Raw genomic sequence first — 14,102 nt, 5'->3', positions numbered from 1 at the left:
GACAACCAAAGTGCACCGGTTTCCTGCACATATGAAGGATGGTGGATTGAACTTGGCTAGGGCATCACCAAGAGGACTTTCTAGCCGTGCTCTTCAAGACCAAAAAACTTGGACTTCACTCAGGGAACACAGGGACCGATTAATAACCTATAACAAAATTACGAAACTTTAGTACAGAAGTTTTTAGCAAGATACGTCCACGGAGAGGGCAATTGATTACAGTTACAACAAGTATAATCGCATTATTACTCTTGACGACATGCTTTGGCACCGCCCTAAGGCCTTCCTTCCCAGGCTGTGACAAGGATCAAGAAATGGTGGCAGCTACTGCACTTTAAGTACGGTAACCTATTGCAAAGGTGAACTTTTTAATGTTTTTGTACACATAAAACCTAAAAGTTACATCAGTGTAACTTTTCAATTTGTTGTAACTTATTTATTGGTTACAAAATAAAGGTTTAGCTTTGTTTATATAAGTTACGCCCTTTTCTTTAGGAATGTAACCTTTGAAAATGTATACATAAATCGAAAAAGAACATAGTTTATACCTTCAAAACATTCTTTATTAAAATGCCCTTCATGTTTTATCAAGGAATCAAAAGGCAACGCTAGTATGCTGCATTGTCACCAGCATAAAAATATCAGCTAACAAGGAAAACGACGTCAAGGAACGACACATTCTTCTTTTTCAGCAGCAAAGGAAAACTCTTCACGGTTGTGTCCGGCAGGGCAACCTTTTGCAGCAGGGCAAGGATTGATGAAAAAGTAGGCAGGTACTCAAGAATTTTGATGACATATGTCCGCAGGCAAAAAATGGGGGTCCGCTCTATGTTTCCATTAGACTTCCAGATTACTTGCTCAGCGCTTCCAGCATAAACGCAAGTGTGTTCAGGACAGGTATTCACACGAGGTGCAGTGGCTTGCACGTCATCCTGGAGAGCAATCTGTGAAATATCGTGGTGAAAATTATCAGCATACTGAAGTGAGATTAATTAAAAAACAAGAATTTGGAGCATTCATATATTGCTGTGATATATAGAAAGTGAAATTCAAATTGTGAGAACACGCTTGATCCAGCAGTAATGGATAAGTGTATGCATGTATAAAAAATCACTTCACAAACCTTCTTGATAAGTGGGTGCCTTGAATTGCCTTGCAAGTGCTTGACGATGTCGATGAACGTTCCTGATGACTGTTGCTCAAGGTCAAGCTGATGTTCTGATAACGCCTGATGGATGGTCTTCCACAAACATTGTCTCATATTTAATGAAAATCTGAGAACAAACAACGAATTTAATGCTTGCCAAGGCACCCTATGCAGTGGTTCCTTGTTACGCACTATCCTCGTTAACCATGCTCTTGTGGTGTTGTATGTAGCTATATATGTTCAAGAATTATGTGCCAAGGAGTGGTCAGAATAAATTTTGTCTTAACAATTCAATAAAGCATTTGATTACTTTGTGTTATTTAAACATATGCACTGAATAACTTATGTATTCAATACCGAATCAGCAGTTGCGACGTTTGGGAAGAGGGTGCCGTTTTCAAAGCTGTGATTTCAGAAGCGTCAACTGAACATTGCTTTTTTTACATGTCGCAAGTACACATATATTAAAAGTAGACTACTTATTACTCCGCTTTCAGAAGTAGGCCTAAATTTAGAGGAAGAAATTATACTAAGCTTCAGTGCCTCAGGTTTAGGACACTGCCAAAGGAATGTTTTTAATGCTGTTTGCTGTTACATTCAAGCTGCTAAACGCACTCCACGACAATCTTTGCTACCACAAATATTCTTTAGGAAGTATACATATATTTAAAAATTCATTATACTTCAACACATTTGAGATTGGTATGATCAGGTTAATTTCGAAGTGTGGTCCAGCACAACCGCACAGTGAAATCACAATGCTTTTATGTATTACCCAAGCTTTCCTTTTTATTAATTTTCATTTCTTAATCATTTGACATTGTTAAAAAAACTACAAAATTTAAAACTACGACATCCTGGCCAATCCACCAGAGTGGGTATGTGCCAGATTGTGTAAGGCACAAACTAACCGAGGCATTGCACCACATTGTTTTGAGAGATACTTATTTTGACGAAGCAGTCGTGGTTCCATGCCTGAAACCAGGCATGTAAAGACGCGTGTTCAAGCTCCACTGATGTCGTCAGAAAACTTCGTAAGAATGCAGCTTACTATAAGGTTCTTCATCTTTTCTCATTGCCCATTAGCTGCGATTTCGCCGTAAGCAGTCTTCGTGTTACACAGGTCAATATGACACAAAGCATACTTTACAGGAGAACACTCGACTTTCGAGATCATTTTCGAGACGGAATTAAAGATTGGCTGTTCATTAACAATATAAATCCGGATACGTCGTCAGCTATTTGTTGGATCAGCTGTAGCCTTTTATATTTTTGCTTTACTGACGCTTATTAGTAGAATTTATGCAGTTTTGTGGCGCATGCATACTTGCTCATGATGGGCCGTGACCAGGACATGACACGCCGACAAGCCGAAACATAAAGGTTCTCCGTCCCCGAAACTCTATACGAATGCCACGTAGCAAGTCTCCTTGACGCATGTAATACAGCATGGCAGAGTCGTAGAATCACACCAGGCTCGCAATGAGTGGGTGGTTCAAAAACACACCACTTTCAAAGAGTTCAAGCAAAATTAATCATCATTAACAGCAACAGCGTCAAACAAGCTGCACGGGTACACGCGTTGTCTTACGGACTCGTAGTGGCCAATCCGCAAGAGGAACAACTATGGCGTGCTGGACCCTTCTCGACTGTACTGGCAGTTGCCAGTCTAGGGTAGTTTGAAAAGTCCTATGCTACGCGCACAGATGTTACTTTTCTTGTGGCATGGTGTACGCCTGATGTACGCCAAATCTAGCGATTTAGAAGAGGCTAAGAACAGGTACAGATCACCCCATAGCTTTCTGTTCTTGAAGAGTGAGTTGGAGCGTCCGCCAAGCCACTCCCTATTGAAAACTGTTGATACGAGCACAGTCGTTCGTTTTCTTACTGCATAGTTGTGACATGCACCGAGAGCCGAAGCAGGCTATAGCAGTTCGGAAGGCAATGCGCAGGAGATCTATTAAGCTATGGCAATCTGCTCCTGAAGGTGATCGAAGTTCAAGCGTCCTCCAATTTTTTTATGATTCTTGATACCTACTTAATTTCATGAAACGAGAACCATTCTTTTCCTAAAAAGCAGAGGAATGTTACTAATTTTTGCTAAATTTTCGTGTGAGCAGAATCATTATTCACTCGTCTTCGTGAACGATTGGACAAGATTGCGAATTCTGCAAACATTCCAGTGGTGCGTTCAAAAAACTTGGTGGATGCGCTCCTCGAAACCGCGAAGACCATTTGGCGTCATACGACATCATAGAATTTCGTTCTATAGGACTCTATATGAGACTCTAATTATGAGGCGACATGATTTCTTGTTATCCCCCTACAGGAAATATTGGCTGCGTGTTTCCACACTTTGCTGCAAAGGACGTCGAAAGACGATAGTCTTCTGTCTGGGGAGAGAATGAAAATTGGAAAACCCTTAAGCTTTGCCTTTAAGAGTTGAACGCGATAGCGAAATCCTGCCCCTAGTGCGCCCTTCAACCACTAAGTGCATAATTATTAATGTGTTTTGTTACACGAGCGCACGCATGTACACACACACACACACACAGGTGGTATGTACGCTTCCATCTCCTTCCGACCACCTGTCCAGGCAGTGTTCCTCGGCGGGAGCCTTTAATCTTCAGCGGAACAGATGACAACGACGTTGAAGATTGGCTCTCTACTTTCGAACAGCGAACAGATGAGCGCTTTAAACAGTTGGACGGACGCGGACAAATTGACACGCGTGTCGTTCTACCTCGCGGGTGTAGCCAGCCTTTGGCTTAGAAACCACGAGGCAGATGTCCGAACGTGGCCGCAATTTAAAACGTCTATTGTAGCAGTCTTTGATCGACCTGCCGTCCGAAAACTTCGTGCCGAGCACCGTTTACGCACACGCGCACAAGAAAAGGGTGAAACCTTCACAAGTTACATAGAAGACGTCGTCGATTTGTGCTGACGCGTGAACGCCGCAATGACGGGAGCTGGAAAATGTAAGCACATCCTCAAAGGGATTGACGACGACGCTTTTCAAATCCCGGAGTCTTGGCGAAAAGCCCGACCACGGTTAACGACGTAATTAGCCTGTGCCAAAGCTACGATGAATTGCGGAAGCAGCGAGCTCTGACAAGACGTCCTCCAGCGCACGATTTGGCATCACTGTCGAATGTGATCAATGGTCATGACCAAGCGTCACTAATAGACGAAATAAAAGCATTTGTCCGCGAAGAAGTCGCACGACAGCTTTCCTTGGTGCCCTTAACACCGGAACCTATCAAAACTTTACCGTCGTCTCTTCGTGGCGTCATTCAAGGAGAGGTCGCCGGTGCCCTACCAGCTGCTCGCGAGCATAATCTTGTGGCTGCTCCTCTCACCTACGCCGTGGCTGCAGCCATGCCAACTCGCAAGGCGCCTGCGCCTCTGTTCCAGCCTTGCGCGAGCTATCCGCCACCTCCAGTTCACTGGACCAGCACTAACACCGCCAACCCGTGGCGCACCCTCGACCATCACCCGATATATTACGCTTGTCGATACCCCGGACACGTCGCAAGGTATTGCCGCCGCTGGACGCATATCACCAATGAAAACCGCCGTGAGCCTTTCTTCCCGCTTGACTCCAACGCGCGATACGGTTCCTCCACTCCAATGCCAGCCCGCTACTATAGGAAGACCACCACCCTCGGTCGGGACGTCTTCGCTCACCCTCTCCACGCCGCCGCTCGCCTTCTCCTATGCGTCGATGGCCCGCGCCTAACTGGCCTAACGAGGAGGAAAACTAGACGACGCAGTTCCTGAGGCAAGAACTGCGCAAGTTCCGGTTCGCCCAAGTCCTCATTTGTCACCTACCAATGTTATTGATGTGTTCGTCGAAAATATCCCTACTGTCGCTCTTGTAGATACCGGTGCAGCTGTTTCTGTTATTGATGCTGCATTTTACCGCTCAATTCGTAAGGTTACGACGCCTTTCTCCGGATTATCGCTTCGTACAGCCAGTGCTCAACCTGCTCAACCGACCGCAGTATGTACAGCCCGCGTGACAATTCAGGACGTTCGGTATACGATAGAGTTCATGGTTCTTTCATCGTGCTCCCATACTATTATCTCGGGATGGGACTTTTTGTCGCGTCATAATGCCGTAATCGACTGTGCTAGGGCTGAGGTTGAATTTTGCTCACTGGATGACAGAGCGTCCGTCGACACCCAGTCTGCGGCTAAACTTGTCGTTAACGACGACACCTACATCCCTCCATGCTCTTTTGCGTTCGTACCAGTTTGATGCAGCGCCATATCCGACGACACGGTCTTATTCACACCATCTCCAATATTCGTCGCCCGAAGAGCCCTCCTGCCTTTTGCTGCTCTCGACCTTGTAGAAGGCTCAACCACTATGCCAATTTATGATCATGAGTCGTCGCCTTTATCCCTATTTTGTCACGAGTGTCTTGGCAACGTCGAGACAATCAGTTATACCAGAATTATATCCATCCCCGATGAGGTGCCTTCTACCTTCGTCTGAGAACTGGCTGTCGTCTCAGCGGCTGACTCAACGTCGGCAAACATATTTCAACCATTCATCGCTGCAGATTTGATATCTTCGCAGCGTTCACAACTCCTCACCATCCTTGAGTGCTACCGCCTTTCTTTCGACGTTGCACAAACACCTCTCGGCCGTTCCTTAGCAGTAGAACACCACATCGACACTGGGTCCCACTCACCGCTGCGACAACGACCATATTGCGTGTCCGCTACAGAACACCGCGTCATTGCTGACCAAGTATAAGACACGCTTCGCAGAGGCGTTATTCTACCTTCATAGAGCCCATGGGCGTCTCCGGTGGTCCTTGTCAAAAAGAGAGACGGTTCTATTCGTTTATGTGTCGATTTCCGGCGATTGAACAAGATCACGCTGAAGGATGTCTGTCCACTACCGCGCATTGACGATGCTTTGGACAGTTTACAGGGTGCCGAGTTCTTTTCCTCGTTAGACTTGCGGTCAGGCTACTGGCAGCTAGGTGCCGATGGTGGAGGCCGATCGCCCCAAAACCGATTTTGTCACGCCAGACGGCTTATATGAATTCACCGTCATGCCCTTCGGACTTTGCAATGCATCTGCAACGTTCGAACGAATGATCGACAACATCCTGCGTGGACTAAAATGGAAGATATGCTTGTGTTACCTCGATGATATCGTGTCTTCGCCCCTAACTTCGACACACACTTACGTCGCCTTCAGCACGTCCTTACTTGCTTGACCAACGCCGGTCTGCAACTAAACCTTATAAAATGTCGATTTGCCATGCGTCAACTGAACATTTTGGTCCACGTTGTTTCCAAGGAAAGCATCCTCCCGGATCCCGAGAAATTGCGAGCTGTTACGGCGTTTCCTAAACCTGCCACCATCAAAGAACTTCGAAGTTTCATCGGCTTGTGTTCGTATTTCCGGCGATTCGTCCGAAACTTCGCGTCTATTATATCACCTCTCACGCAACTCCTCGCAACTGTAAAGACCTCTTATCGTGGTCCCCTGCCTGCGACGAGGCTTTCACCACCTTGCGATGGCTTCTCACGACGCCACCCATTCTACGCCATTTCAATCCTGAAGATCCAACTGAAATCCACACCGACGCCAGTGGTGTAGGCCTGGGTGCTGTGCTCGCACAGCGTAAACCGGAGCATCAGGAATACGTCGTGGCATACGCTAGTCGCACACTTACCAAGGCTGAGAGCAACTACAGCGTCACAGAAAAGGAGTGCTTGGCCATTGTGTGGGCCCTTGGAAAGTTTCATCCATATCTATATGGTCGTTCTTTTTACGTCCTGACCGACCACCACGCGCTGTGCTGGCTTTCGACGTTAAAAGATCCATCAGGCCGCCTCGCTCGCTGGGCGTTGAAAATTCAAGATTATGACATACGCGTGGTTTATCGGTCAGGACGGAAGCATGCTGATGCCGACGCCCTTTCCCGTTTCCCCTTCCCCAGAATGCCACAGCTGACTCCGCTTGCGATTTCACATTGTCATCTCTTGACTTTGACACCATTGCTATCGAACAACGCAATGACCCGCGGACTGCGTCTCTTCTCAATCATCTCTCCGACACTTCTGAACTCCCAAAGATGCGAACGCTCCGGCGCTAAGTTCCACACTTCTCGATACGTGACACGCTTCTCTATCGACACAACTACGCACCAGATGGATGCAAGTGGCTGCTCGTCGTTCCACGAACCCTGAGGTCGCAGATTTGTTCCTCTTTCTACGCTGACCCACAATGTGGCCGCGCAGGAGTCTTCCAAGACCTACGAAAGGCTTCGACATCGTTACTACTGGCGTGGTATGCATACCTTCGTCCGCAATTTTGTCCGCTCTTGTGCCGAATGTCAGCGCCGAAAATCTCCACCACACGCATCCGCCGGTGAACTGCAGCATTTACCATGTCCTTCCCGACCCTTCGAACGGGTCCAAATAGATATTTATGGGCCACTTCCGTTGACTCCGACTGGCAACAGGTGGATAATAGCTGCTATCGACCAGCTAACTCGCTATGCTGAGACCGCTGCTTTTAAAACGGTACAGCACAGGAGGTTGCCACTTTCCCGCTGCGTCATTTTGTGTTGCGTCATGGAGGCCCTCAAGAACTCCTCAGTGACCGTGGCCGCGCCTTCTTGTCCGAGGTCATTGAACAATTGCTCGCTGAGTGTGCTATTGTACATCGCACATGTACCGCTTACCACCCTCAAACCAATGGGGCTACCGATTGCTTTACTCGTACTCTCGGTGACATGCTGTGTATGTATGTGACGCCTGATCACTCTAAGGACTTAGTTCTCCCATTCATTATATACGCCTATAATACGGCAACGCAAGCGACAACAGGTTTCTCCCCTTTTTACCTCCTCTACGGCCGTCACCCCTCCCACACCATTCACACCATTCTGCCCTATCGACCCGACGCGTCCGAGTGCCTAGATCTTGGACGCCGCCAGACACGCAGAAGAATGTCGCCAGTTAGCTCGTCGCTTTACCTGCGGTGACCAAAGCCGGCAAAAAGCAATTCATGATGCCCAGACATCAACTCTCGTTTATCTTCCGGGTGCTCTTGTGTGGCTGTGAGTGCCGCATCGCACACGTGGACTCTCTTCCAAACCCATGCCAAAGTACGATGGGCAATACCGTATTCTCGAGAGAGAGAGAAACAAGAAGAAAGGAAGGCAGGGAGGTTAACCAGATGCTAGTACCCGGTATGCTACCCTACACTGGGGTTGGGGAATAGGGGGTTGAAAGAGAAAGGGAGAGTTAGAAATAAATAAGAGAAAAACACCGACACACACGCACACACAAAGTCAGTCCACTCAGAGGCGTTCCGACAGGCCAGTAGTTCGCAAGAAGCCCAGTAGCGCTTGCACGGCTTTCTTCCATGACAATGAGTTATGACGATGGCGCAGTATACTTTCTTCTGACAGCGGCTGGTCATCTAACCTGTTTAGTTTATTGGAAAGCTGTTGTCTTTCCAGGTTGTATTTCGGGCTGCAGTCACACAGAATATGTCGAATGGTTTCTTCATCTCAGTGTGCACAGTCGGTGGTGTCGGCCATACCTATGCGGAACGCGTACGCACGGGTAAACGCGACTCCCAACCATAGTCTGCACAGAGCAGTAGCGTCACCTCGTCTAATTTTTGTTGGAAGCTGTATGCTTAACGTTGGATCAAGGGATCGTAATCTTGCATGCGTAAAGAGAGGCTCATTCCAAAGAGCCATGGAGCGTTGGCGAGCGAGCATGTGAAGCCTCCTAGCAGCGTCCGTCCTTGAGAGAGGTATTGACTGGTTGTTGTCTTCTGTATGGGCGGAACGGGCAGCTCAGCTTGATCAGCTCGTTCGTTACCGATAATTCCACAGTGGCTTGGCAACCACTGAAATATAACGTGGTGCCCTTTCTCTGTTATATGGTGTAGCATTCCTGCTGTTTCAAATACCAACTGCTCGTGTGGACCACGGCGTAGATTTGACAGAAGTGACTGCAGTGCCGCCTTGCAGTCGCAGAAAATCGTCCACCATTGCGTGCTTTGGTCGTTAATGAAACGCAGCGCCGCGCAAAGCGCTGCAAGCTCTGCTGCCGTTGTTGTGGTTGCATGAGCTGTCCTGAATTTGATGGTTGTGGCGTGCGTTGGAATAACGACCGCCGCAGTTGAGCTGTTTGGCAGGAAGGAGCCATCGGTGTAGACGTGGGTGCAGTCTTGGTACTTCTCGTACAGCAGAAGTAAGGCCAGCTGCTTGAGGGCTGGTATTGAGAAATCTCGTTTTTTCTGGATGCCTGGTATTGTCAGGTTGATGACTGGTTGTTTGAGGCACCATGGAGAAACTGAAGGTCTCGCCGCGTGCGTAAAACCAGTTGGTAGAGAGTCACAATGTGCAGTTATTGTTCGACAAAAGGAAGTATGAGGTCTATCCGCTGGTAGAGAGGCTAGGTGGTGATGGGGAGTCCGGCCCACATGCCTTATGTGTGTCCTCAAAGCTTCAATTTCAATATGGGTCTGCACGAGGTGGTCTTTGGCTATAGCTATAGTCGCCATTGTTGAGGCACCCTGAGGCAGACCTAGACATATTCGAAGCGCCTGTGCCTGAATTCTTTGTATCATGCGTCGACTTGTTTTGCTGGCGTTTGATAATGCAGGCAGACTGTATCGTAAAAAGCCAAGAAAAAGCACCCTGTACAGTCGTAACATAGCATTAGGCTGCATTCCCCAAGTCTTTCCAGCGAGAAACTTGAAAAGATGGCATATGCCTGTCCATCGCTTTTTCAAGTACGACACATGAGGGCTCCATGATATGCCTCTGTCGACTATGACACCCAGAAATTTGTGAGATCGACGATATGGTATATTTTGACCATTAATCGAAACTCCGTAATTCGACATGGGTTTGCGCGTAAATGCCAGAAGAGCGCACTTTCCGGAGGAAATTTCCAGGCCTCGATTGCGTAGATACAAAGCAGTTGCAGTAGCAGCTCTCTGTATTCTCGCTCGTAACTGCAGGCGAGTTACCGCAGATGTCCAGATGCAGATGTCATCAGCGTATGTTGATAGATAAATATTGTTTGGTAGGTGCGTATGGAGAGCGATTAGTGTTATATTGAATAGCACGGGGCTCTGTACACCACCCTGAGGGACGGCACGACAACTGAAATGTGCAGACGTGTTCCCGGTCTCTGTACTCACAAAATAGGATCGCATTTGGAGATAACTGCGTATCCACTTAAACATTCGGCCACCCACTCCAATCTCTTCTAATGCGGTAAGGACGGCTTCATGTGTAACGTTATCATAGGTTCCTTTGACGTCAAGGTACAGAGAGGCGCAAAGACGCTTATGGCCTGTCTCGTGTTCAACGTACGTGATTAGGTCGATGACGCTATCGATCGATGATCGACCACGTCGAAAGCCAGCCATGGCAGTTGGGTGGATCTCATGATACTCCAAGTACCACTCGAGTCGGCCGAGAATCATTCTCTTCATCACTTTATCCACGCAACTAGACAATGCGATCGGGCGATAGGAGGAGAGTTCCAATGGTGATTTGCCAGGTTTCAGCAGTGGTACTAGATGACTAGTTTTCCAACTTAAGGAAACAGCGCCCTCTAGCCAACAATCATTATATAGCTGAAGTAGAGCTACTCTCGCGCGCTCACCCAGATGACACAGGGCTCTGTAGGAAATTCCGTCAGGTCCTGGTGTGGAGGTACGTTTGCATGAAGCGAGTGCTGCCTTGAGCTCCTGAATGGTGAACGGGAAGTCCATACATGAATCACGTGGTGACGGACAACTGCTCGAAAGTGGTGAGCTGCTAAGTGCTGTAGTTTGCCCTGATAATCCGGCACAGAAATCTTCAGCAACGTCCACATCTGGTCGATTTTGGTGAAGGGCTAAGGCCTTGAATGGTGACTTCTGAATGGGGGATGACCGCAAACATCTAACCGTCCTCCATATCTGCGATAAAGGCTTACGAGGGTCGAGTGACTCGCAGAAAGTAATCCAGCGTTGGAATTCTAGCTTGTCCAACCAACGTTTGATCTTCTGCATACGTCTAGCAGTCCGTAAATCTTCTATGTCTTTCGTGCGCCGGTACCTTCTTTCAGCTCGTCGTCGCAAGGCTTGAAGCCGCTCCAGCTCTATGTCGATGTCAATGATTCTTACAGGGCATGGGATCGTAGACACAGTCTCTTTTACAGTGCTCTTGATGGTCTCTTGTAAATCGGATATGTGTTCTTGGCATTGGTCTTCCATACGAGACTGAAATTTTTTTTAATCCACTCTTTTAACCATGTCGCGCACTTTAGGAGGCGACAATCCTCTGATCTTGACGTATGTTGGAATGTGATCACTCCCATGCGTTTCTATATCCGTGAACCATTCCGTATGTTTCACTAGGCTTCGCGAAACAAAAGCCAAGTCGAGACAGCTACTGTATGTGGAGCCACGTAAAAATGTAGGACTGCCATCGTTCAGTAACCAAAGTTCACGAACAAACTTCTGCAGTAAACTACCTCATTGAGCCTCTTACGCCACCATCAGATTTGCGACGTCGCAACCGCGAGGTTGTACACGTCCAGCGGCTCAAGCAGTACCACGGTTCAACGCCACCTGCACAGGACTAAGTCGCCAGGATGGCTCCTTTTTTCTCCGTGGGGCCATTGTAAAGAAGAGGAAGTACTCCGGCGCAGAGGCAGCAGCATCGAGTGTGCAGCAGTGGCTCGAGCTCGGAAATTGCGGCTGGTGCATCGCCTTACAAGCATCAACCTTTCTGCTCAATAAATCTCCTTTATAATAGTAACAATTTAGTATTTAACAGCAACCACTCTCCCCCTAAATTAGAAAGGCTTTCCAGTTTGATTTGCCAGACAGACAGACAGACAGACAGACAGACAGACAGACAGACAGACAGACAGACAGACAGACAGACAGACAGACAGACAGACAGACAGACAGACAGACAGACAGACAGACAAAGAACTTTATGGGGTCCTGAGAAACGCTGCTCCTTTAGAGCAACGTCGCGGGCCAGAACGTCAATTTGCCAGAAGGCAACGCGGTGAACACGCTGCCTCAGGGCAGGGCGTTTGAAACTCGTTTGGGCTTCCTTGAAGGCTTTGATTGTAGTCCAACTCCAAATGAAAGTGACAAAAAATTTAAAAATGCTTATGCGTCAAACAGTAAACGAACTCACACTCTTTTAAAACAAAATTTTCTACCTCGCTGCAAGATAGGAACTAAGTTTATTTTCTTTTACAACAACTTTCATGCACCGGTGGCGTCATGATAGCGTTGACGGAACGACGCTTGGCTAAAACTGAAAACGTGTTTTGCGCTCCAGTAACGTAACATTGACTTAATAGGGGGGGGGGGGGGGCGTTATTAACTTTAGCCTCCCTCCTCACGGGAACCCTGCACACGCATTTGCCTGTAATGACATAAATGAGATAAGTTATCAATACTCAATTTGAAAGAAATAACATCTTCGTGGTGCGAAGCACCTTAGGGGCTAAGCTTGTCGGCGTCTCCTGTTGTCCCGGAGTGTCATGTTGTCACGGTCCATCATAAAACGGGTACCCGCCACACCGGCGCATGAAACCAGAGTTTCTTCTTGAAACTGAGCATGGTCTCCGAGATAGACGTCAGACTCTGCCCAGGCGGTGCTGCGAAAAACGCCACCACGAGCGCCTCCATCCACGCGCTGGCCACAAATGGGTAGTGCAAGGAGAGCCGCCCGCAGGCGAACGTGCAATAGCCCTCCTCTTTCATTTATTTAGAGGTGCAATTTCCCGAATATCAAAGACCTCGCAAGCTCCTTCTTTCAATACAATCTCGCTTCAGAAAGGTAGGAAGCTCATCAAAATGAACTGTGGGTACAATGCGACAGATGTTTCCGTTATTTCGGCGTACTGCAATTGGAAACTTAAGTGCATGAGATGAAGTTAGAGGCAAGCACTGCGACGTTCATTCTGTAACGCTTAAATGCGTTAAACATGGGCATACACATGATGCCAAAGTGCACAAACTAGCAATCTATCTTACGATCAATGCATGGTACGAAACTCGCTTTATCCGGCACGAAATGCCCAGGCAATTTTCGTCTTTGCAGTTGCCTTCTCCATCGATCTCTCACTCCCTATGCGTTGTACTATTTTATTACGCATGCTAGAATGTTCTCTTGACGTTTGTCATCTGTTTGTATATACTGATAAGAGGGATACATGCGTGTCCACTTTCTTGTTGTACAACGAAAGGCAGCACCGAGGCCACCGAGATAGCACCGGCGATCGCGGAGACCAACAGCAAGAAAAACCCGATTGTGCTCACGATCATTTTGCGATTTACCTGTATGACGTACGTGTTCACATTTCCTTCTTAAAGCCGGAACTTAGAGCCTTGAAAGCCCTACGCGCGTTTTTCTGTGTGGTGGCGATAACTTCAAATTATCGGTAATCACGGCGTGTGTGATGTTTATCGCGCGCGTCATTTGTCAACTGCTACACGGCGCGCACATCAGTCAGAGGATCTGCTAAGCTTCATAATTAAAGTTACCTCGGTTCTTCGTCAAGGCAACTCAGAAAATAACAGGAGACCGGCATTATCATCCCTTTTCATGCGAACGGCTGCGGAGAACGCGAGTAATTCGCTTACTCAACACGTTTGCAACGACCCGCATTCAGTGCTCTCGCCGTTCTGCTTCGCGAAAGCTGCGGAAATTATTAAAACTATAGTTACGTCCGTGCAAATCACAACATGACAGTAGCGTCGACTGAGGTCTTTTTTTCCCGGAGCTCTTGCGTCTGCTCTTTTTTTCGCCGTGAAAGTACTTCACGGCGGTTCGGTGACGCGTCCGACAAGGGGAGAGAAATTTGTAGCTCTTTTCTAAGCGTTCAATGTGCAGATGACCTAATATTTAGCTAAACCGCGGTTTCGAACACTGTAGTT

Source organism: Rhipicephalus microplus, chromosome 3, assembly GCF_043290135.1.
Source record: "Rhipicephalus microplus isolate Deutch F79 chromosome 3, USDA_Rmic, whole genome shotgun sequence".
Lineage (NCBI taxonomy): Eukaryota > Metazoa > Arthropoda > Arachnida > Ixodida > Ixodidae > Rhipicephalus > Rhipicephalus microplus.
This window is presented reverse-complemented; position numbering follows the sequence as displayed.